The following is a 26187-nucleotide window of genomic DNA, read 5'->3' as shown; positions in this document are numbered from 1 at the left end:
TGGAACACTCATACACTGCTAGTGGGAATGTAAATTGGTTCAATTATTTTGGAAAATAATTTTGGCATTATCTCCTAAAGTGGATTTGATAATGTGAACCTATAAATGAAACATGCTTAGTTTGTCAGTAGACATCTCTGGTACCTGTCACAATTCCTTAGCCCACCTCTGATTTCAGCCACAATTGTGGTAGATGGTCCAACTCTCTTCCTGCTGCTCACATGTGACCTCAAGTATATACCTCAGGTTTTTCCTTTTTCTGCCCCAGGATCTTCTCCAATATCCACAGTTGCTTGCTAGACCTGCAAGCAAAGCCACAGAATTCAAGGGAGTCAACAGTTCTGAGGACAATCCTCTCTCAAAGAGATGGAAGCCATTGGAGAAAAGCTCTTATCTTTCAGGAGGCATTATTTATGTTTCTCTGAGGTTCTGGCAGAAGTAAGACCCTCAATAACACACTCTACATTGACTTTCCCTTTTCCTTATTTCATTCCGGTCTCCTAAGGTCACCTCCCAAATAAACTACCTGCACCCAAACTCAGGCTCAGTTTTTTTGGAAACCTAAACTTGGGTAGATGATACGAGGAGTGACCCCAGAGTGAACACTCTCAGGATAGAATTATGGAACTGAATTACTTGCTAATCAGATGGCAACAAGGACTCAATGGTTGGCGATGGCTCCTGATAATTCTATGCTGTCATGACTCAGCTCTTCACCTGTGGTAGATGGGAAGTACAAACAGAAAAATTATGCAGAATGCATAATTATGCAGTAGCTCTAGTATAGGGATTCTCAACACTAAAAAAAAAAAAAAATCACTCTCCTAAGAAGAAAAAAAATTAATTTAAATTAAATTAAAAGATACTCAGGTGGGAGAATGTACAAAAGGGGTAAAAGTGGTCTAAGGGTACAAACTTAAAGTTACAAGATAAAGTTCTGAGGATGTAATGTATAGCATGGTGACCATAGTTAACAATACTATTTTGTGTATTTGAAAGTTGCTAAGAGAATAGATCTTGAAAGTTCTCATAACAAGAAAAAATTTATATCTATTTGTGGTAATAGATGTTAACTTAACTTAAATGGTGGCATTTACTTCACAATATATACATGTACCAAATCATTGTAATACCTAAGATTTTTTAATCTCACCTTAGAACAAATTTTTGCATTGAATTACTAAACTGTACACTTGAAACTAATATTACACTGTATATTAACTAATTGGAATTTAAATAAAAACTTTAAAACAAAGAACAAATTTTCACATCACTGGGGGAGATATTGGCCCTAATTGGGAATGCATGCTCTAGCTCTTGAATGGTATAGGGTAATGCTAATTATAATTTCAAGGAGTTGGCTGGATTTATTTTATTAACTATCTTAAAAGTCTTAAAGAAAGGGGCACTTGACTTGCTCAGTCAGTATAGCATGTGACTCTTGATCTCAGGGTTGTGAGTTCAAGCCCCATGTTGGGCATAGAGTTTATTTTTTAAAATTTTTTTAAATTTATTTATGAGTCACACACACACACACACAGAGGCAGAGACATAGGCAGAGGGAGAAGCAGGCTCCATGCACTGGGAGCCTGATGTGGGATTCGATCCCGGGTCTCCAGGATCGCGCCCTGGGCCAAAGGCAGGCGCTACACCGCTGCGCCACCCAGGGATCCCGGGCATAGAGTTTAGTAAAAAAAAAAAAAAAAAAAAGTTTATTAAAAAAAAAAGCCTTGGGGTGCCTGGGTGGCTCAGTTGGTTAAGCATCCAACTCTTGATTTTGGCTCAGGTCATGATCTCAGAGTTGTGAGATCCAGCCCCACATTGGGCTCCATACTGGGCATGGAGCCTGTTTAAGAGTCTCTTTTTCTTCTTCCTCTGCTCGTCCCTGCTTTAAATCGATCAATCAATCAATCAATAAATCTCAGTTAAAAAAAAAAAAAAGGCCTTGAAGAAAGGGAATTTCAGGATCAGATCATCCATCCACCTGTCAATTCAGGACATGGTATGAACTCCAGAAGACCTCCATGGAAGATTTTTAAAGAACCCTCTTCTGTAGAGCCGATGCTGAAAAATCAGGCTCAGAACATAACATTTAGGGTGGCAGCGATCCTTTGAATGTACTCTTATGCTAACGTCAGTGTTCCTATAGGTAAGGAGTGGGACCCTGAGGCCTGAGAGAGACACTTGAGTAGATGCAACTAAGAACCTTGCATCTCTAGCAAGTAGTCCCCTACAATTGTTAGCATAGAGCAAACACCCTTGATTTTTTAAAAAAATATTTTATTTATTCATGAGACACACACACACACAGAGAGAGAGAGAGAGAGAGAGAGAGAGAGAGAGGCAGAGACAGGCAGAGGGAGAAGCAGGCTCCATGCAGGGAGCCTGATGTGGGACTCCATCCCGGGACTTCAGGATCACGCCTTGGGCTGATGGCAGATGCTAAACCACTGAGCCACCCAGGGATCCCCATACCCTTGATTTTTAAAAAGATTTTATTTATTTGAAAGAGAGAAAGAGAGAGAGAGTGCAAGAGGGAGGTGGGACAGAGAGAGAGGGAGAAGCAGACTCCCAGCTGAGCAGGGAGCTCAACTCTGGGCTTGATCCCAAGACCCTGAGACGATGACCTGAGCTGAAGTTAGACATTTAACTGACTGAGCCACCCAGGCACCCCTAGTCATCCTTAATTTGACACTATTAGTTTCCTATTACTGTTGTAACAAATGTAGTGGTCTAAAACAACACACACTCATTATTACACAGTTCTGTGGTTCAGAAATCCAAAATGGGTGTCATCGGACTAAAATCAAGGTGTCAACAGGGCTCCATTCCTTTCTGGAGGCTCTGAGGATCTGTTTTTTCGCCTTTTCTGGTGTTCAGAGTTTTTATTCTTTAGCTGGTATCTTTATTCCTCTGTATTCAAAGGGTGGCTTCTCACATTGAATCACCTCTCACATCTGACTTCCTCTGTAGGTGAATCTACTTCTTCCTCAGTCTTCCACCTCCCTCTTCAAAGCCCCTCCCCCCTTCAGTTTTAAGGACCTTTGTGATTACATTGCATTCATCTAGATAATCCAGAATAACCTCCTCCCCTCAAGATCCTTAACCACAAAAATCCCTTTTGTCATGGAAGGTAATATATTTATAGGCTCTTGGGATTAGAATATGAACATTTTGGGGGAGCCATTATTCTGCCCACCACAGAGACCAAGCGAAAACCATTTAGATTAGAATTAATTTGGTAGATTATGACCTTGGGTTAAGTTAACCCCTCTGCACCTCAGTTTCCTCAACAATAAAATGGAGGAAGGGAATAATAGTACTCTATCTCACAGGGTTATTGGAGGCTTAAAGGAGACAGTGCTTAGAACAGTATCTGGCACATAGTGAGCAGTATGTGAACATTTATTAAATACATTTTTATGACATATTTATTCTATGTGTCAACCACCGTTTTAGATACTGGGAATAAGGATAGTATGGATAGGAATATGAGTTGCATTCAAGGAGCTCAGAAAGTTAGACAGACAGATACAATTTGCATGTAGAGACTGCTACATGCCACAAAAGGCATGAAAATACCATAGGATTACAACATTGCAAGGCTTTTAAGAAATATTAGAAAATATTAGTCGAGTGAATACATGAACATGACATCTGAGCTGGGTTTTGTAGAATGAATAGGTGTTGGCCAGTGAGATTAAAGATAGAAGGGCTCAGAGACATGAAGAAACCTGCACTGAAAGAACATTAAATAGCATTTCAGTGTGGCTGGAACAAAAGATATTCTATGTGAGAGGAAGCTAGAAAGGCTGGTGTAAGCACCAAGGTTGCACAGTGCCAAGTTAACGAGTTTGGACTTCATCCTGAAAGAAACAAAAACCTTTCAGAGTGTTTAAACAGGGGAAAGCATCATTAGATTTGTGGTTTTAAAAGCTTTCTCTATCACCAGCAAGAATGGATTGAATTTGAAGACTGAAAGCTGCTCCAATGGATCAGGTGATGGTAAGTGAAGAGAAAGGCAAGGGCTTGAGAAATATTTAGGAGACTCTACAGAGTCTTCTAAAGTTTGTGACCGACTTGCTAAGGATGTTGATGGAGTAAGAATGGGGGCTACGTCCTGGTTTCTGGCATAGTGGTTTGGGTGATGGTGGTTTATTCACTGAGACCAGAAAGGAACAGGAGTAGTAAGTTTGGGGGAAATGATAATAGGTTGTAGTTCCTATTATGGTAAAACAGGCACAGAGAGATGGAGTTAAGGATGCACCAGCACTATTTATTAAGCAGAAACTGTGGCTTGGAAACGTTAAGGTCTCAACACTAAAGATAGCGTCGCTGCAAACTGAAGCAAGACAATCTGATTCCAGACCCTTCTTGGTCAGTAATGTCTCAGTTCTGCACATCTGGAATCTGAGATGCAGTGGGGTATGCAAGTGATGCTGTCCAGGAGGTATTAGGAAATACAGAATCTGAGCTCAGAGGAAAGGTCTGGGTTGAACGTAGCCTGCGAGGTAAGAGAAAAATGGGAAAGGAAACCCATTGTATCAGCTCACGAGGTCTCCCAACCCCGCGCGTCTCCAAACGAAAAAACAAGCAGTAGAATAAACGTCTGGCTTTGAGGTCGCAGGATGTGTAGTGGCTTTCAAATCCAGCTCTTGACAATGAGCTAGCAGATGCGGTTGGTGCTTTTTAACCTGAAGAGGACCACAAGCCTGTGGGGTTAGCCGTCTCTTTGGACCGTAGGCTACGCACACCACTGACGCCCCAACAAACCATCCCCCAAACCAAAACCTTCCCGGCCGGCCGCGCGCGAAGATGTCTGCAGCAGAAGAGGCTGCAGGGCGAGAGCAGAGACGCGGGAGCAGTGACATCACGCGGTGCCGGGTGATCCCCCAGCCTCTGGCGTCATGCGCCGATGACGTCACCCGGCGCTCGCCCTCCCCCACGCCCGGGTTGGCCTCCTCACGTGGGTCGGGCAGCGCTCCCCGCCCCCTCCCACCTGCGGGAGGCGGGGCGGGCCGGCTCGGCGGGCGGGGGCCGGTGGGGAGGCGCTGGGGCCGCACAATAGCGCCGCCGCGGGCGAGCGGGGGGCGGGCGGCCGGGCCTCGGCTGCAGCTGGAGCCCGAGGTGCCTGCGGCGCGGCAGACGCCCCCTCACGGCTTCCCACACAGCGCCGCCTCCCGCCTCCCGCCTCCCGCCTCCTCGCGGTCTCCCTCACCCGCCCTGCGGTCCTGCTTCCCAGCGCTTTCCCCTCGGACTCTTACCCCTGTTTCCCGGGGTCCCGCGCTCTCAGGAGCCCCTCAGAGAACTCTGCGCCGCCCACCTCACGCCCCCGCTCCTCACGGCGCCCCTCCCCCCGTGGCCTCTCCGCCTCGGGCGCCCTCGCCGACCCCCGCCCGGTCCTGAGGGGACTCCCCGGCACGCGCAGGGTGGGGGAGGCGCCGAGCGCGCGGCGGCGGCGGCGGCGGCGGCGGCGGCGGGAGGGAGAAAGTGAGGCGGCCCCTCGCGCACACTCGCGCGCTCACTCCCCGGCGCGACCGCCGCCACCGGGGTGGAGGAGGAGGAGCGGAGCCGAGCGAGCGCGGAAGGTGAGAGCGGCTGCGGGGCGCGGGCGCGGGGGCGCGGGGCGCGGGCGGCGCGGGTGGGGGCCGCGGCCCATTCATTGCTCGCGGCGGGCGGGGGCGCCAGGTAAGGTGAGGCGCGGCCACCGCTCTCGGCGGACCAACAAAGGCCCCCTGAGCGCTGCCGGCGAGGCCGCGGCTCTCAGCAGCTGGGCGGGGGTGGTCGAGGCGCTGGGGTACCCGAGGCAGGGCCGCGGCGGGGGAGGGGCCGGGCCCGGCAGGTCTGGGGCGGGAGCCGCCTCCCTCGCGAACTTCGCGGTCCTCAGGCGCTAACCCCGGCGGGCCCCCGGCGAGCCTCGCACAGCGGCGTCCGACTCATCCTGCCGGGGGGGAAAAAATCCCTCCCGTCCAGGCCGGGGGAATCCCCTCTCGGCTTCACCTCCTTGAAAATCCTGCTGGATCTGCGGCACTCACGCGGCCCCTCCCCCACCCCGGGAATACTCCGACTTGCGGAGTTAGAAACCAGCGAGGAAAAGGGATTTATAGTTACTCTACGTTCAGTTCTCCATTTCGAAAGGCACGATTATGATGGGCTCTGCTGTCGTGAATGTTTAAGCGGCAAACACTGCTGCGAGTATTTTGGAGGAATACTTGGGAAGTTTTTGGTATTTATGAGCGTCGGGAGCAAAGTGCTTATTGTTTGTTAAACTGCTTGGATAACTGAGACTTGTTCTCCCAAGAATGAAAGGTGAAGGGGAAGTTTAGTACTATGGTGACCTATAAAAATTCAAATTCGTTAGTCTAGCCCATATTCTATCTTATTTATTTTTAAAGATTTTATTTATTTATTCAGGAGAGACACAGAGAGGCAGAGCCACAGGCTGAGGGAGAAGCAGGCTCCCCGCGGGGAGCCTGATTGGGGGACTTGATCCCGGGACCCCAGGAGCGCGGCGTGAGCGGAAAGCAGATGCTCAACCACTGAGGCACCCAGGCGCCCCTAGCCCGTATTTTAAAACTTGTTCCTGAGAATGACCTTTCATTTTGCCTGCTGTGACTTTGTCAGAAGAAAACAGGAATCAACAGATGCCTCATTGGTCTTACCTTGTGGCTTCACCTTCATACTTTGTGACCTTGAGCATCTCACTTCCAACCTTAAAATTCCAGGACTTTTTGAGCTCTAGAAATCCGCAGGTATCGAGCAGGTACTCCAGCTTTGAAGAGTCCGCCGAATTATCCCATCACCTGCTTCATGACCCCACCCTCCCCTGGTCTTTGCTGGTATCCACCTTCGAACTCCTTTCAGGCAAAACAACTCATTGGGGCCCCCAGAGACCTGGCAAGATTTTTATGGCACCTGTAACATTTTTAGTTCCTATTTGGGAAATCCTATATCAGATGCATGTGAAATCCACCTCACTTCAACTGGAAACTCTGCTTCTCACAAGAGTTTTGGCAACATGAACCCTGAAGCTTATTTATATCCTTACCTGTATGAGATCATGGGGTTATTACAATTACAATTTGCTTAGTCAGTCATTCATTTACCCAACATTATTGGAGTTTAGAAAGCTACTATGTTTTGGGTCTCCTAACAAAAAAAAAAAAAAAAAAAAAAAAAGCACTTTTCTCCCAACACTCATAAATACCAAAAACTTCTCAAATATTCCTCCAAAATACTTGCAGCAATGTTTGCTGCTTAAACATTCAAGACAGTAAAGGCCATCATAATCATGCCTTTCCAAATGGAGAATTGAACATAAAGGGGGATTCAGAGTCTATTAAGACATTCTCTGTTTTCAGAGAACTCAAAGTCTAGTGGGTGAGGTAGACATGTAAACAATGAAGGCTTGCCCTAATCTCTGGGGGACTCCAGTTGTACAAGGAGTAGTGTGCAGTAATTGAGGCTGCTGGACCTGTTTTACAAGTCTTGTCCTGGCCAAAGTGAGTCTTGTGGGGAAGGTGGTGACCTGCCTCTCATCCATAAGATAGCACTAGATGGAAAGCTTATTCAGTTCAATTAAATATACATTTACTAAGCACACCTTATGAGGCTTGGAGAAAGCGATTTGTGAAAGAAGGGCCCTGTGTATTCAGAGAGATCTTTATAAAATTATATCCCATCACATCATTTCTCCCTACCTCCCAACTAGTCATTGCCTAAAGATAAATTTTTTAAAAGATTTTATTTATTTATTCATGAGAGACAGAGAGAGAGGCAGAGACATAGGCAGAGGGAGAAGCACGCTCCCTGCGGTGAGCCCAATGGAGGACTCCATCCTTCTCAGACCCCCGGAATCACGACCTGAGCCAAAGGCAGATGCTCAACCACTGAGTCACCCAGGTGCCTCTAAAGATAAAATTTTAAGCACTTTAACATAAATAAGAAGCTCTCAGATCAACTACTGCTTACCTTTGCAGCCTCACTTTCTATATAACTCCTCTGCCATACTGTTTCTCATCTCTCCTTTTGCCTGGTGCTATTCTTTCCAGTGGAAATCCTGGCCTTCCACCTCCTTCCTTCCTGGAAAAGTGCTTGTTGGACCTCTGGGAAGCAGTTCCTTAGTTAGTCCTCCTATTACTTTGATAGAATTGGTTGCTTTTTATCTTCTGGCTCATAATATGTACCAGTCTCAAAGTTCTCTATAGTACTCTATTGTAATTATCTGAGGTTTTTTTTCCCCCCTATTAATACGTGATTTTTTTGAGGCCAGGCAGGATCTGTTTAATTTTAGTGACTAACAGAGTTACTGGCACTGAATATGTTTTTGAAATGAATGAATGAATACATAAAGAAGCAAATCAAGACCCCTGGGATAGAGGCTTCCTAATCTTTTGGGTTAGAACAATTAGCTCCAAGTTTGGTCCCTATACTAACAGCATCAAAGTAATCTGGGAATTTGATAGAATTGCAAATTACTTTTTCCATCCCAGACCTACACATGAAAAACTCTGGGGTTGGGGCCTCCAAACCTGTGCTTTGTAACAAGCCTCCAGGTGATTCTGACACTTGTTAAAGTTTGAAAACCACTGCGTTAGATGATCTGTTTTTGATAAGACCAGCTCCTTGCCAGCTCCCTCCCACTCTTTCCTTTTGTACTCTCTCTCCCACTCCCTTCTTTTTCTTCCTTAACACTTACTGCTTGATGATCCATTTCATCTGTCTGTCACATATCTTTTGCCACTAGATTGGAAGCTTCCTGAGAGCATTCTGTTTTGTTTGCTACTTTATTCCCAGTACCTAGAATAGTGATTGCATATAGCAGGCTCTCAAATATTTGTTGAATAAAAAATATAAGAGGATTTAGTCCTGTTTACAGCCAGCTGTTACACTGGGGTTTTTTTCAAGAATAGTTCTCAGAATGAAGAGGAACCACACTCCAATATGCAAATCCAAGTGGATTCTAACATTTTTGGGGATTTATTTTAGCGCTTTTCTTTGATTTTACATCTGTCCTTCTCCACCAAAGCCTGCAGTATTTTTCAGCTATAGTTCCTTTTTTTTTTTTTTTTTTTTCCAGCTATAGTTCTTTAAGCCAAGACCTGAAAACTGCTGTTGAAATATCTCGGGCTGGGCTGGGATTGTTTCTTGGGAATTTATAACCGGTTTTGCAAATCTACATGAGCACCCTAATTTTTGAGTCTTTTGACTTGAAACTGTCTCTTCCGGGCCTTCTGTGGTTTTTGTCTTTTCTCTAGTGATACTTAAAGCTGTACAAGGGCCTGTTTGACTCCACACAAAGGTTTCTCTTCCTTATGAAGCTTTTTTTTTTTCCTTATGAAGCTCTTAAAATATTTTGTTTCTTTCACTTTCCTATTAGCCCTAAGATACCATATCCAGTTTTCTCTGTTCCTAACTTCCCTTCGAGAGATTGGCTTCATTTGTTCATTTATTTATCAACATTTACCGAGTCTTTATCTACCATGTACAAGGCCCCATGCTGGGACAGGATGTTCAAGTATATGTAGGATGCAGTTCAAGTCCTCAAGGTGTTGAAGATATTACAACATGGTATGATAAATGCCGAAATGAAGGGATAAAATAGAGGGGTAAAAAATTGATGTATACTCATGAAAACAGGAGAAATTTGTCTTTCTAAATTTTTTTGTCAGTTTAGAAATAATTCATCAAATAAGTATCATTTTGATAAGCAGACTGTTAGAAACATTTTAATTAAGAGATCAGTGGCTTTGTTGGGGAAAATGAAAAAAATCAAGGTGGGATCAATAGTTGCTAATTTGAGACAATTTTCAATTCCATTGTTGCTGGTTTTTTTTTTTTTTTTTTTAATTTTTATTTATTTATGATAGTCACACAGAGAGAGAGAGAGGCAGAAGGAGAAGCAGGCTCCATGCACCGGGAGCCCGACGTGGGATTCGATCCTGGGTCTCCAGGATCGCGCCCTGGGCCAAAGGCAGGCACTAAACCGCTGCGCCACCCAGGGATCCCCATTGTTGCTGGTTTTAATGAACTTTTCTTTCCCCCTTTTTGTCTTTCTAAATCATAACCAGAGAGTAGGGAAAAATAACTTTTTTTTTTTTTTTTTTGGAAAGAGGAAGCTTAAGATTTTCAAAAGCACATACTATTTCATAGATATCATTTTAATTCCTAAGGACTAATGTAATTTGGGGTGGGAGGAGTGGTCAGGGAACCTTAGTCTCTCATTTTTATATGATCTTATGGAAATAATTTTAGCTCTGTGCATTTTGTCCAACTGTAAAATGGAGATAGGAACAATTGCTATGACTAGCTTACAAGGTTATAAAGCAACTAAATAAAATATTGAATATAAAGGAACCTCTGGAGAGAGTAATTTGTTAGCAGTTGTTATAAACTTTATTGAACACTTGTTATGTACCATTTTGTGAGTTTTCTCCAATCTTCAAAATAAATGTGTAAGATGATTGCTAGTATTTCTGTTTAATGGAAAAGGAGGTTGAGGCTCAGATTGGCAAAGGGAACTTGTTCAAGGTTTTGCTGAAAGTAAGTGCGTAGACCTCCATTCCAGTTCATATTCACCGGATACCATCAATTATGTATTATGTTCATTACCCAGGCTGCTTTAATTTTTCTGTATAGAGAATCTAGGAATATTTTGCAAGTATATTGCTTTGAGAGTTAAAATAATTTTTTTTCCTCATTTAGCCTGCTCTCTCTTTTGTGCACAGAAAGATTAGTGAAGACAGATTTACATGCGTTTACATTTATCATTCATACAGGGAAAGAATAACATCTTTCCCTGGTGTTTTTTGTATAATCTTCACAACAGCCTTGTGAGATAGGTATTTCCTTTTTACGAGTTAGGAGACTGGATTATAGAAGTCTTGGTTTGCTCAAAGGCACATCATTAAGCAATGATTGCAATTTAGCAATGACTAAATATTGGTTTAAGACTACAGTGTTTGGATCTCAGTGCAGTACTTCACTTTTGCCACTATATCATATTGCCTTTTAAGCTATCAAACTAAACTTTGGAGCATGAAAAATGTTTTTAGATTGCTTCCTAATCCCTTTAGCCTTTTCCCCCTAAGAAAATCCTGACTGAAGTCCAGAGTTTGAACTAAAAAAAAATAAATTGCTAACTATGTCAGATGGTCATGAAATTGCAGACTCACAAGATGACACTTTACTACTGAAGCTGAGAGATCAGACTTTATCCAGTGTTGTGTGTCATTACTGCCTGAATATTCATTTCCCTTTGCTATCATACATTTATTAACATCATGTCATATGTTTTGTGTTAAGCTTTATCTTTCTTAAGTAATTTTCTCCACCATTCTATCCTAGTCTTTGATTCAGGGGAAATGATGTATGTGCTAGGATATTCCAGATTATCCCCTAAGAATAGTGTGATAAGTCTAGAAAGAACCAGAAGTTCATTGATTCCTCATTAATATGACTTTGTTTGATATTATTTCTCTAAAGTTGATCTAAGTCTTAGTTACAACAAGTCTGTTATGTCTTGGCTCTTATTCATGGAGTCAGGGTGAAGTAATCTGCATGCAGAATTGGGAAGTTCATTCCTGTTTAAGGGACTTTCTTACTTCACTTTTCTACTTCCAGCCCTTTCCACTGCCCCTTGCAGGCTGTGTAAGTACCAAGTAAGGCTGGCAAGAACACTTTCCTCCTTTACAAGATCTGCCTTTTTGAATCTTTCGGGAGTGATAAATGACAGTGATAGAATATGTGTGACTTCCATTCTCATCTGCCTACCTGTATCTTTAAGGCTCAACTTTCCTTATTCTCTCCTTGATTTCCACAAAGCTGGAATTCATGTCTTTCTCATTTGAACCATTGTTCCCTTATACTTTGTATGTTGCTACAATATCGTCTGTCACTTTCTAAGGAAGGAGATAGATGTAGAAGGGAGAGCATTAAACTTGAAGTTAGGGGGCAGCCCCGGTGGCGCAGCTGTTTGGCGCCGCCTGCAGTCCAGGGCATGATCCTGGAGACACAGGATCGGGTCCCACGTCGGGCTCTCTGCGTGGAGCCTGCTTCTCCCTCTGCCTGTGTCTCTGCCTCTCTCTCTCTCTGTGTCTCTCTCATGAATAAATAAATAAAATCTTAAAAAAAAAAAAAAAACTTGAAGTTAGGCAAAGACCTATTTGAACACTTACTTAATTATCTATTTCTTAGTTTGGAAAATAGAAATAATAGCTAACTCAGAGTTGTGAAGATTCAATTAATAACACGTTGAAAACGAATATTATATAACTGAAACTAATATAACACTGTATGTTAACTATACTGGATTAAAAAAGTAATATGTGTAGAAATGAATTGTTTTGTATGTTAAGCTATGTAAGTGTTAGGTGTTAGGTAGAATTGTTGTAATTTAATGACCTCAATTATTTAAAGCAGTGTTTTTGAATTGTGGTTATACACTTGAACTACTTGTGAAGATGTAAAAAAAAAAAATTACTGTTGCCTGGGTTCTAAAGTCTATACTTATTCAAAATCTCTTGAAATCTCTATTTTAGAAGATTTATAGAATTGTGATATGCAGCCAAGATTGAGAAGTATTGCTTTATATTGTAGTATTTTGCATAAAAGTCTTAGGTACCTACCATATGAAAACTAATGTTTTAATTGTCATTTAAGTTTCATTTGCTAAACACATATTAAGCATCAGGCATTGTCAGGGGCTCTGAAGAAATAATGAATCATATCTGGTCTTTACCCTTAAGCTAATAGTTGAGAAACAGACATGTCCATAGACAGTTATGAGAGCAAAATGATACAGGCTTATGCTATGTAAAGACAGAAGAAAGGCATCTACTCCACCTGCAATGGGGATGGCCTGGCAAGCCTTCTTAATGTGACAGCTAAGTTGTGTTCTGAGAGATGAACAGGGGTTAACCAAACACAGTTGGGGAGGGATGGGAGGAGAGCAGAGAGGAAGAACCTTCCTGAAAGAGCAGTATGAGAACTAGAAGGCTTGACAACATGCTTGGGGAACCCTGAGTATTTTAGTACACTTATAGGATACGTTACAAGGTGGGGAATTACTGGTAAGACAGGAAGACCAGGCCTAGGTGGTAAAGGGCCTCTAGTGTACAAAGTATTTTCACTAATATTATCTCACTTTATTCTTTCAACAACTCTGTGGATTAGCTAGGACAGGTATTATTTTATTTCCATATTAAAGAGTAGGAAACAGGTTAATTGAATTGCCTGAGGCTATGTATAGCAGCACAGCTATGATTTGAAGTCAGATTCTTTAAACTTTTGAGAATACAGAAGAATAAAAGAAAAAAGGAAAAAAAAAAAAACCCAAGCCAATAAACCTAGCAGTTTCATTGTGGAAATGTAATCAATAGTATTATTTAAAGACTTTACTTATTTATTCATGAGAGACACACAGAGAGAGGTAGAGACATAGGGAGAGGAAGAAGCCATCTCCCTGTGGGGAGCCTGGTGCAGGACTTGGTCCCAGGACCCTGGGATCATGACCTGAGCCAAAGGCAGATGCTCAACCACTGAACCATCCAGATGCCCCTCTTTTAATGTTTTTAAAAAATGAGTTTGGGTTGGTGATCTCCCTGTTTCTCAGCCACCTGCTTCTCCCAATGTCAGTGTTTATTGGGGATAAATGAGATCAGGAACAAATCAACATCATCAGCCTCATTATAACTGACTATTCCACAAGTTTGGAAATTGCAGTCTTTAATCCATATCATCTATCTCCAAATCTAGTGTTGGCCCCTCATTTGGGTGTTGCTTTGACCAGTAGCACTTCCTTCATTTTCCCCTGATTTCTAAAAAATTTCTGGTTTCTTGGGGAATGTAAAAGATATTTACTGCTTGTTTTCTTTCTAAAAATCATGTTGTTTCTTTAAAAAAAAAAAAAGAGAAAGAGAACATGCACTTGTGTGAGCAAGCGGGGTAGGGGGAATGGGGTGGAGATGGGAGAGGGGCAAAGGGAGAGGGAGAAAGAATCTTAATCAGGCTCCATGCTCAGCACTGAGCCCCACTTGGGGATCAGTCTCATGACCCTGAGATCATTACCTGAGCCAAAGTCAAGAGTCAGGTACTTAATGGATGGAGCCACTCGGGCACCCCCAATATCATGTTTCTAACTATTGCTGCTTGCCAGAGAATTGTCTGAAGTTGACTGTTTTGTAAACGTCCCAGACTACGTAGAAATGGCAAAATACACATACTTTCAATTGCATACAAGCTCATTACGTCTCTGCAGTGCATCTATTTATCAATTCCTTAATTAGTCTACAAATATTTATTGGTTGCTTCCTGTGTGCCAAACATTGTGATCAGTACTCAGGGTACAATCCTAAACAATACAGAAATGATCCTTTTCCTTGCTCTTATAAAGCTTACATTCCAGAGGGGAATACAGAGAAAAGCATTAAATGTACAAATAAATAGTTGCAGGTTTTGATAAGTCCTGCAAAAGAAATAACGGACTAATGTAGAGAATTTTGGAGTGATGAAGTAGAAGGCCTCATTGAGGGGATGATGCTTTTAAACTAAGATATGTAAGATAAATAGAAATTAACCATTCAGAGAATAGGGTGTAGAGCATGTCAGGCAGAGAGAACATTTTAAAATGCACAAAGACCCTGAAAGTAGGTAAAAGTTTAGAGCTATGTTGCTCAAGATGGTAACCACAAGACGGTATGGGTACTGAAACTTGAAATGTGTCTGGTTCAAATACAGATGTGCTATAAGTATAAAATATATATTAGATTTTGAAGGTTTAGTGCTGAAAAAAATAATATAGCTAATTTTTTATGTTTACTATATATTGAAACATTTTGGATAAATTGGGTTAAGATAGATTTTCAAATTAATTTCACCTGCTTTTTTTTTTTTTTTAGCTTTTAAAAACATAGCTAGGGACGCCTGGGTGGCTCAGCGGTTGAGCGTCTGCCTTCGGCCCAGGGCGTGATCCTGGGGACCCGGGATCGAGTCCCGCATCGGGCTCCCTGCATGGAGCCTGCTTCTCCTTCTGCCTGTGTCTCTCATGAATAAATAAAATCTTTAAAAACAAAACAACAACAACAAAAAAAAACCCCAAAAAACCATAGCTACTGGAAAATTTAAGATTACATATGTATGTGGTTTGTGTTAATGGCTCATATTATATATATATATATATATTTTTTTTTTTTTTAAGATTTTATTTATTTAGAGGCAGAGACACAGGCAGAGGGAGAAGCAGGCTCCATGCAGGGAGCCCGACGCGGGACTCGATCCTGGGACTCCAGGACCATGCCCTGGGCCCAAGGCAGGCACCAAACTGCGTCGCCACTCAGGGATCCCCTCATATTATGTTTCTATTAGCTCTGGTTTAGCTCAACGTAGGAACTAAAAAAAAAGCCATTATGGCTGGTGCACATGGAACAAGAGTGAATGGTACTTGATAAAGTTGGTGTGGTGGGAAGAGACCTTTCAAAATGCTGCCCTATGCAATATCCTGTTTAATTCTGAGAGACTGAGAAAGGATTATTAAATCAGATTTTATAGACAATTAGTGCCCGAGAGCCACTACCCACCCATATAGTGCTACCACTTTTAGCATAGTATCTTTTTTTTTGCATAGTATCTTGAGTGTAGAATGTACTCTATCACTGTCAGCCAGAACAAACAAGCAAATAAATATTGATGGATAAATTGATTAAGTGGTTTTGAGGCTACCTCTTGGTGTCTATAATATCTAAGTAGATCTCTTGGTCAAAGATGAAATTTTCATTACCAAAAAATATCCTTCCCTGTAGGTTGACTCCTCTTGAAACTATTTCACAGTACACTTTCAACTTTTTTGTGTGTTTAAAAATTATACTATTAGGGGAGTATGTGCAGTGAGTACCCATATATTCATTATTTAGATTCTGTAATATTTTGCTGTATTTGAATATCTGTCCATCCCTTAAACCATTCATCAATCCATTTTATTTTGAAGCCATTCCAAATAAATTGTAGACACCAATGCACTTCACTCTTAAACACCAGCATTTGTATCAATTATAAAGAACCATACTCTTACCCATTACACTATGGCATTATTTGAATAATATCTATCTGCTGTACCAGACCCTAAGCTGCACAGAATTATTTCTCTTTAACGCATGGCACCCTAAAGAGTGAGTTTTAATATAGTACCCTTTTCCTTAAAATAAAAATTATCTTTTTCTGCTCACCATTGTATTCATAGTTCCTAAAATAGAGTAGCCACTCAGTAAATACGTTTTGTTTGAAATCAAACTGAGGTCCATATGACTTCTTTACGGAGAGCATTTGTTTTTTTCTCAAGTTCAATAAACATACAAGAATCCTTTCAGTGCGTGGTGTTGGGAGAATACAGGAGAAAAGAAACCTTAGTGTGCTAAATATTTAGCTACCCAGTATGAATATCTCTGATCTGAGTCAAAGTTGAATGCATGCCCTGATGCTAGTAGGTAGCTAAGGGTGTGGGAAATTTTTAAGCTGATCAAGTTGTGCATTGGCTGCTTTGCCATTCTGGTTCTTTTTTCATACCATTTGAATTGAAGAATTCTATGTTACTGAAAAATGGCATTGAATTGAGGCCCTTGAGGCATACTTGCCTTCCAGAGAGTCCATTCTTTTTTTTTTTTTTTTTTTTTAAGATTTTATTTATTTATTCATGAGAGAGTGTCTCTGCCTCTCTCTGTCTCTGGCAGACACAGGCAGAGGGAGAAGCAGACTCCATACAGGGAGCCCGACGTGGGACTCGATCCCAGGACTCTAGGGTCACGTCCTGGGCCAAAGGCAGGCGCCAAACCGCTGAGCCACCCAGGGATCCCGAGTCCATTCTTTATAGTAATATCCAAGGCAACATTTCAAAATTGGCAGTTTCCTTTTAGATTTTTAGTTTTTTTTTAAGTGCTACATAATTTTGATAAGGCTTAACAATAATGCTACTAACTCTCTTCCATTGAAAATAATAGCCCTATTTCACAAACTATTTCATAACATTTAAATTCATAAATTAAAAATTCACTCAGGATTCCATTCTTTAACGAATAAACACTTTTGTTTCTTTTTTTCCTTACATATAAACATACATGTTTACATAGTTGTAATCACAATGTAGCCTAAATTTGTTGTTTGCCCTTTTTTCTTGACCTATAAACATTTCCCTATGTTATTTCTTAGTACTTGTAAGATTTTAGATGATCTTCCATAATTTGCCTTAAGCATTGAAACAGTGTTCTTTTTTTTTTTTAAATTTTTATTTATTTATGATAGTCACAGAGAGAGAGAGAGAGAGAGAGAGAGAGAGAGGCAGAGACACAGGCAGAGGGAGAAGCAGGCTCCATGCACCGGGAGCCCGATGTGGGATTCGATCCCGGGTCTCCAGGATCGCGCCCTGGGCCAAAGGCAGGCGCCAAACCGCTGCGCCACCCAGGGATCCCCAGTCAGTGTTCTGTAAGAGAAACAGAACCAGTAGAATTCTTTTTTTGTGGGGAAGCCTCAGATTTGCTCTTGAGGCCATTCAACTGTGATTGGATGAAGCCTACCATTAGATTAGGAAGAAAAATCTGCCTTCAGCCCAGGGTGTGATCCTGGAGACGGGGGATCGAGTCCCACATCAGGCTCCCTGCATGGAGCCAGCTTCTCCCTCTGCCTGTTTCTCTCTCCCTCCCTCTCTCTCTCTCTCTCTCTGTGTCTCTCATGAATGAATAAATAAAATCTAAAATAAGAATAATAATCTCCTTCATTTAATGTCAACTGACTTGTAGATATTTACTATATCTACAAATACTTTCAGGGGATTTAGATTAGTACCTAGATTTAATCAGGTAACTGGGTACTATAGCCTAGCAAGTGGATACATAAAACTAACCATCCCAATCATTTAGCTTTTCTTTTCCTGTTATAAATCACACTGTAATTTTATCTATAATACTGCATTTAGCTTTCTCCTTTAAAAGATAGTTTTTTAAAAAGATTTATTTATTTATTTATTTATTTATTCATTCATTCATTCATTCATGAGATACACAGAGAGAGAGGCACAGGCAGAGGGAGAAGCAGGCACCATGCAGGGAGCCTGATGTGGGACTCATCCTGGGTCTCCAGGATCACACCCTGGGCTGAAGGTGGCGCTAAACCGCTGAGCCACCTGGTCTGCCCGTGTTTTTTTTTTTTTTTTTTTTTTTTTTTCTAGAATGAATTCCCATAGGTAGGATTACTGGGTCAAGGGTTATAAAGACCAAATGGGCTCTCGACAGGATTTAATATTTGCAAACTGAAAATACCACCACAGTCTTTCTTTTAATGATTTCCTCAGGAGTTAATCAATTCAATTGACTCATTTCCTGTTTCCAAAAACCTGTGGTCTTTAACCCCCTTTGTTTTTTGGCTCTGGAAATAACTACTTTTATTCAGGTTATATGTTCAATTCTCCCTTCAATCTGCACCTATCATGTTTTCCCCTGAGTTTTTCTCAGGGGAAACCATCCCCTACCTACTTTGCTTTCCATAACACAGATAAAATAGAAGGTTCATATTTCTGCTACTGAATCTAAGAATCTACTTGGATTTGCATGAATTTTTGCCTTTGCCCATCTATCCTGCTCCTTTACATGCTTTTAGTTTCCTTCCCATGGTCCCATCTTAGAAACCTTACTTCACTGCATCTTTCCATTTTACTTTCTACTGAGTTATCCCAAGCAGCATTCAAATGTTCTATTAAAAAAAAACAAAAAACAACAACAAAACAAATGTTCTATTTAAATGAAATTAATTTTTCCTTTCCCTACAAACAAAAGCCCTCCGGAGATCCCATGTCAGCCTCCAGCTAAAACCTATCTTTGCCCTCCTTCAAAGCTAGTCCTTAAAAAAAAAAAAAAAAAAAAAAAAAAAGCTAGTCCTTAATAGCTGTTTACAATTTTTGCTTCCAGTTTTTTTTTTTTTTTACCTATTTACCTGAAAGCCTATTCCAGTCTACTTCTACCTTCACCACCTCATCATAACCACTCTCACTAAGGCCTATAATGACCTCCATGGTGCCAAATCTACTTAAAAACAAAAACCATAGAGGTACAGATACTCAATAATCTCTTAATGTCATAAAAATATTCAGTTGTGATTCAAATGTTGCACCTTTTTTTTCTTGTCTAACAGCTTGAAGCAAAATCCAGATAAGGGCTACACAGAGAGATTGTTTGATAGGTCTTTTCTGTCTCTTTTACTCTAAAGTCCATCTCAATCTCTTTCTCACCCCCTTTCAGTTTATTTGTTGAAAAAACCGCATTGTTTTTTTCTGTAGAGTTTCCCACTGTTTGGATATTGCATCTTCCTTTTATAGTTTAACCGGTTCCTCAGTCCCGGTCCTGTATATTACATGTATGTAGTATCTAAAGGCTAATTCAGATTCAGGTTTTTCTTTTGTTTGTTTTCCATGACCACTTTCTAGGTATCAGTGTGTTCTTTCATCAAGGGGCTCTTAATGCCTGGGTGTATTTCTTTTTGTGATATTAGCAGCCATAGGATTTCCTTTTCCTTTTCATCTTAATGGAACTCTCTATTTGCCTTTTTTGGTTATGGTCTCTCTAAAATATTCTTTTGCCTTCTGTGATACACTTTCTTCATTTGCCTCTTGTCTCTGATCATTCCTTAGTTTATTTTGTTGTCTTTTTCTATCTTGATTTTATTTATTTTATTTTTAATGTTGGAATTCCTCAAGGGTGAGATCCTCTCTTCTAATGCCAGATTCTCATTATACTTGGTCTCATTCATTGTCCTGCCTTTGAATACCATATAAATGCTGGCAACTCCCGTATTTTTCCAGATATCTCTACCCTAAACATCTCTCTTTAACTCTAAACCATATATCCACTTACCCCACTTGATATTTCCACTTTGAAATTTTACATTTCCTACTTAATATGCTCTAAAACTGCATTCTTGATTTTTTCCCAGAAACTTGGTCTTCCCTCAGTTATCCTTGTCCTAGTGACATCTTTGTTTCTGCAGTTGCTCAAATCACAAATTTAAGATTCACCCCTGACACCTCCTGTTCTTCTATGCTTCATATGTACTCCACCCCCAGTCTTATCAATTTTATTTCCCATGTATTCCTTGAATCCATCTACCTCTCTCCATGTCTGTTACCTCTCTAATCCATGCTACCACTATCTCTACCTTAGACCACCACAGTAATCTTTTTAACTGAGCTCTTTGCTTAAAACCTGTAAAGGCTTTTTGTTTTATTTAGGAGAAAATATAAAATCTTAAATGTGATTTATAGTGTTCTAAGAGACCTGATCCTTGTTTTTGTTTCTCTAATTTCATCTTGTGCCACTGCCCACTGCACTGGCTCTGCTTCAGTGATGGGCATTTTTTTATCTTGTTCTACAAAGTTTGAGAAAATCTTTCATGCCTTACGGTCTTCACACCTGTTTTCCCTTGGTATGTTATTCCCCAGTTCTGGTTTTTCCACAAGTCTGGTTTCTCTCTCTCCTCTTTTTCTTCTTTTAGAAAACAAATGTGGTCTAGAACCTGTCTAATCTAAAGAAGATATCCCCCTACCCAATTATCCTCTCACAGGACTTCATTATTTTCCATAATAGTTTATAATGATATGTAATTCTGTACTTACCTGTTTGTTATATGTCTAGACTTCCAGCTCTATAGAATCAAAGGTCATATCTCTTTTGTCACCACTGTGCTTCATCATGTAGTACAGTGTATGGAACAAAGTAAGTGTTGTAAATATTTGCTGAATGAATGAACTTACGCTATCAAGGATTACTAAGCCTTGGCAATTTTATCTCTGAAGTTATTTCAAATTTGTTTTTATTTTTCAATCTCCTCTGCTTGGTTTAGACCATAATCATCTTTTCTCTGGGCTTTTAACTGCCTCATTACTAGTGTCCTGGCCACCAGTCTTCCTGCCCTCTTATTCATTCATTATTCTGCCTGGAATAATGTTTCTAATGCTGTTACTGTCTTACCCAAAAGCAATCATTGTGTCCCCACTACTTATAAGATAATATGTAAACTAAGTTGTTTTTCAGGGAACTTTATAATTTGACCTCACTTACTTCTTCAGCCTTATTTCTCCTGACCCTACTTCATCTCTCTAAAAAGACTTTCAGTTCCATTCACTTTTATATGTCTTATCATTTTCTTCCTTCAGCCTAGGGTTCCTTTTCCCTCTCTTCTATTAAAACTCTTTATTCTTTAAGATCCAACTTGGATGCCATGTCTTCCATATAGACTTCAGTCCTTATCTATCCACTCATGATTACAAATTTCTTGAGGGCGTGCTATACACTGAATGTTTATGTCTTTCCAAAGTTTGTATGTTAAATCTCAGTACCCAATGTGATGACTGGGGATGTAAGGCCTCTAGGAGGTGATTAGGTCATGATGATGGAACCCTCATGAATGACATTAGTGTTCTCATAAAAGAGACCCCAGAGAGTTCCTTTGCCCCTTCTGCTATGCAAGGACATAGTGAGAAGACAGCATGTATGAGCCAGGAAGAGAGTTGTCACCAGACACTGAATCTTCTGGTGCTTTGATCTTGAACTTCCCAGCCTCCAGAACTGTGAGAAGCAAATTTCTGTTTTTTGTAAGCCACCCAGTCTATGGCATTCTGTTATAGCAGCATGGATGGCCTAAGACAAGGTGGTACTTTTTTTCATTCCTTACTATATATACTCAGCATCTAGAACAGTGTGTGGCCTATAGTAGGCTGTCAATAAATCCTTGTTGAATGATTGAATAAAATAATTTACTTATTTACTCAGGTATTTATTAAGCTTTTTTTGAATGTCCATAGCACTCTCTCCGTCCTTTGCACTATAATTAGAAGTTCATTTATTATCTGTAGGAACTGATCACTTATAAAATTAATCCCCACTCAAGCATCCCTCCCTGCTCACCACTGGACTCTGTTTCTCAGTAAGTGTTTTCTAATGGTAGGATAATCTAACAATACAACGCAAATAGATTCTAAAATGAAAACTGAGCAAAAAAATGACAATTCCACGAAACAAAGACTTTTATGAATTTGAAATAATGCAATATTGGAGAGTCGCTTGAATCATACACACAAAAAATCATTGACAAATGAGGATTAAATGGTAGAGTTAGTTTAAAATTGAAGGAGAAATTAACACGAGTAATGACACAAAAGGAGATTCAGAGGGCGATGATTTGAGTAACAGGATTAAGAGAGACTCTTGGGAAAGATTGGTGAAGCTCTTGAATATTTTTACAAAATTGATTCTCTTATCAATGTGTTTTGAAAGCCAAATGTGAAGTGACAGATGTTCTTTGGCTTATAGGCAATTACAACTTAAATTTTTGTTAAATATTAAGAATTAGCAAAATTTATTTTACGTTTATCTTGATAAATTGAAGGCCTGATCGATTTTTTTTTTTTAAAAATTTACTAGGAAATTTTGGTCTCTCATCAGTTAACTTAAATGGCATTAAAAAATTTTTTTAAATAGCCTTTTTTGATATTAAACTCAGGTGATAAGAATCCCATTGTATGTACTAGTTTCTCCATTAGATTTAGTTCACCAAAGTTGGTGATTGTGCTTTATTCATTATATTCCTATGGTGCCTAGCTCAGAGTTTGGTACTTAGCAGATACCTAATAAATGTATAGGGATAGGAAGAAGTAAATAATAATTGAAGGGTTTGGGAAAACTCCTTGAAAAGGTAATATTTGGTACAGAGTGTATATGGCAGGTGAGTGAATAGGGTTTGACTGTTACACTTTGTTAGGTCCAAAAGAAAAACCTCTCTTTCTTTTACAGGCTCCTGCCTAGTGTATACTTTAATATTCACAGTCTGTTCTCTGCCTCAATAGCTCTTGTTCTCATTGTAATTCTTCCTGGAGATTGAGATGGAAATGAGAAAGGCTTTGGGCTACTGCCTCGGCATCCACATTCATGAGAACTTAGAAATGCAGAGGGACCAAATGCCATGCCCTAGACGGATCCAGGTCAGCCAATCACTGCTTTCCTGCCTCTTCCTTTGTTCTCTGGGCCTCCAGTCTCCTCTGTGCTGGAGGTGCTACAGCTGTTTATACCAATTAATGTAATGCTAATGTGACCCTTAATGAAAGGGTGGAAGCACTTGGGCTCAGCTGATGAATAACTGGATAGGGTCAACCTTCTAAGTACCTATTTCTTAACAACAATGGGACTAGGCACCTGAATACCTTTTCACATTGTTTTTGTAACCATGGAAACAGCTGGAAGAGATCATAGTTTAGGGAATCTAATCTCTAATTTTATAGGATAAGGAAAAAAAAAAACAACCCAGAGATGGTAAAGCTCATGCAAGATTAACTCCTTGTCTCCCATTTTAACAGATCTATGGCATGTAAATATGATTTTGTCCTCTTTTCATATTATGCAGCATTTAAACCCCTGCCACTGACCTAACTTTGAATCTTGTGGCTCTGCTACTTCATGACTGATCTGGGGAGAGTTGCTTAATGTCTGTAGTTTTAGTTTTCTTATCCTTAAAATGGTACTAATAATAGTACCTGCTTCGTAGGTTTGTTACTAGGATTACATGAAGCAGTAATTGTAAAGCACTTAGTAGATTCTGGCACATAACAAGTGTTCAGCAAGTGTTGACTATCATTATTAATACAGCATAAGGAAGCCAAAATGAACCTAATGACCAGTCCTTTAATTTACAGCTCTGTCTTTGAAACCTTTGTTCCTATTTCTTCTTCAGTTAGAATCTGAACCTTGTGAAGCAAGGATTTTGTTTGCTTGCTTCCCTGTATTCTCAGTAGCTAGAGTAATTTTTAGTGCATTTAGTTGCTTAGTAAATATTTAGTGAATTATTATTTTTTTAATTTTTATTTATTTATGATAGTCACAGAGAGAGAGAGAGGCAGAGACATAGGCAGAGGGAGAAGCAGGCTCCATGCACCGGGAGCCCGACGTGGGATTCGATCCCGGGTCTCCAGGATCGCGCCCTGGGCCAAAGGCAGGCGCCAAACTGCTGCGCCATCCAGAGATCCCAATATTTAGTGAATTAATGCTCTTAGGGAAAATCTGCTCTGCAAAACACTTTTAGATACTCCAGTGACTTGAAGCCTTTATTTTTACAGTTGTTTATGTGAATTTGCACTTGTCTTTATAATATTTGTATTGTATCCTTTATCTTTTCAGTTATCTTTGTTTCTGTCTACATTGTAAATCTTTGTGGGTAGGAGACTGTGATCTCACTATGGAATTTCTTTGTGGCTCCTAGCATAGCGTATTTTTTTAAATACATGGTTATTAAGGTTTAGTAATTCCTGACAGTTGACTCTAAAAATCACTAGTATTCAGTACTAATTTATTGAGCAAACAGCAGTGTATGCTGTGGCTTGCGTCAATCGCATCTCTAAGAAGTTGTGCATTCATAGGGTCAGTCCTTAGTGGCAAGAGACACTTTAATGCCTTTGTAAATGTTGTTCTTTACACATGAAATACCCCTTTCCTTCCTCCTTTGCTCCTTCTCTGTCAGATGTCTTGCTGCTTTCTTTAGGGCTCAGTCTCCTCTGTCAAATCTTTTTACTTCCTTTTTTCTGGGATTAAATCCTTTATATGTAAATCTCTTCATGGAAGAAATGAATAGCTTTTGCAAATAGATGAGGGCTGAATTCCAGACTGCGGAAAGAGTTGCTGCAAAGACAAGGTCAGCTGTTATAAGAACGTGATAGTAAATAATAAATATTATCTTTAGTGTAGGGCAGTTTATTGGTCAGGTTTCTTATTAACAGCGGCAAGTAATAGAATCCACTCTAACAGGTTCAAGGAAAAATGCTTTATTAGAGGGTGCCAGAGAGATTAAAAAGCCTTTGGGAGAGTAGAAGAAAAGGACCCAGCCTGAGCTTCCAGGAACAAAATCTCTTTGCCATAGTCCTGAAGCTGCAGAATCAAGAAACTGTTGCCACAACTACTAGATCTAGAACTGTGCTGCTTCTGCAGTTTGCCCCAACAAGAGGCATGTCCTGTGCCCAATCTCTCCACTCATCTACTTTCATTCCAAGTTAGTATCTAGTGTGAGAGCATCTGATTAGCAAAACCTAAATCACACTTAGATGGGAATCTGAGAAATGCGTGTGTGTGCATATATATATTCCCCAAGCTGGCTTTCATCATGGTGGTAAATTGGCTGATAGAACATTTGAGGAGATAAGTTTTTTTATTAACCAATGGATGAGAAAGATACATAGATGGAGACAGGAAGGGGGAGGGAAGGAGGGAGGGAAGGAGGGAAAGAGATGGGGAGAGAGGCAGAGAAAGAGAGATGGACACTGACTTCATCTCTCAAAATGGGAAAAAAAAGTCTTTAGTTCATTTGGATCAACTTAGGCCATTTATCCATCCCTTAACTACGAGAGTTTTCAGAGACATACCCGAAGTTAATTGGTTAAGCCTGAGTTCTTGAACTAATGACTTTCAGGGAGAATGGTTTAAATATTATGGTTTGAATGTGGAATCAAGACTTACCTCTGGAGCTAGGTTTGGGGTCAGCATTATCTTAGTTAGAACAGTGGTTTCCAAAGTGTGGCCACAAGGGAACTTGTTGAAAATGCAGATTCTAAAAAAAAAAAAAAGAAAAAAAAAAGAAAATGCAGATTCTCAGGGCATGTACGAGACCCACTGAATCAAAAACTCTGGGCGTGGGGCCCAGGAATCTATTTTTTTACAAGCACTCCAGGTAATTATGACTCTGACAGCATGCTAAAATTTGAGAAATGCCTTAGTAATATAAGCTGCTGAGAGATGAATACTGGATAAAAATTAGGGCTCTATTAGGAAGAGGGAAGAAGAGAATGAATGCTGGGTAGGCAGCCAAAAGCATTCATTTCAAACTGTAAAGGTAGGGGTCAGTTAACGAAGAATCTTGAATATCTACCTACAAGGTTGTTCTGAGAATAAGACTAGGTAATGCATGTGTGAAAGCCCTGTGCAAGTGAAAGAGCTAGATTATAGTAGGGGTGAGATAGAGAGTACATTGTACTTGGAGTCAGAGGTTGGCTTCTTATCCTGGTCTCTTTACTTCTTGGAGCTTCAGACTCCTCTTTTGTAAAATAGGAGCTAGAACCTCTAAGGTGTTGGAAGAGTTTAAATGAACGAATATATGTGGAAGTTCATTATTTAGTGT

At 40.4% G+C, this 26187-nt stretch overlaps 1 protein-coding gene across 2 annotated transcripts in view; it reads left to right on the top strand.

The window, feature by feature from the left end:
• Positions 1 to 5437: 5437 nt before the first annotated feature.
• The window catches only part of PAK1 (p21 (RAC1) activated kinase 1), a 143802-nt gene continuing 123052 nt past the window's right edge, over positions 5438 to 26187 (top strand). The window contains exon 1 of one of the 2 annotated variants that reach the window (XM_072794755.1): positions 5438 to 5588. The gene's annotated coding sequence lies outside the window, so the exon portion shown is untranslated. The remainder of the gene's footprint in view (positions 5589 to 26187) is intronic. The other variant, XM_072794757.1, reaches the window with a different exon arrangement.

This window comes from Canis lupus, chromosome 23, assembly GCF_048164855.1.
Source record: "Canis lupus baileyi chromosome 23, mCanLup2.hap1, whole genome shotgun sequence".
Taxonomy (NCBI): domain Eukaryota; kingdom Metazoa; phylum Chordata; class Mammalia; order Carnivora; family Canidae; genus Canis; species Canis lupus.
This window is presented reverse-complemented; position numbering and strand designations above follow the sequence as displayed.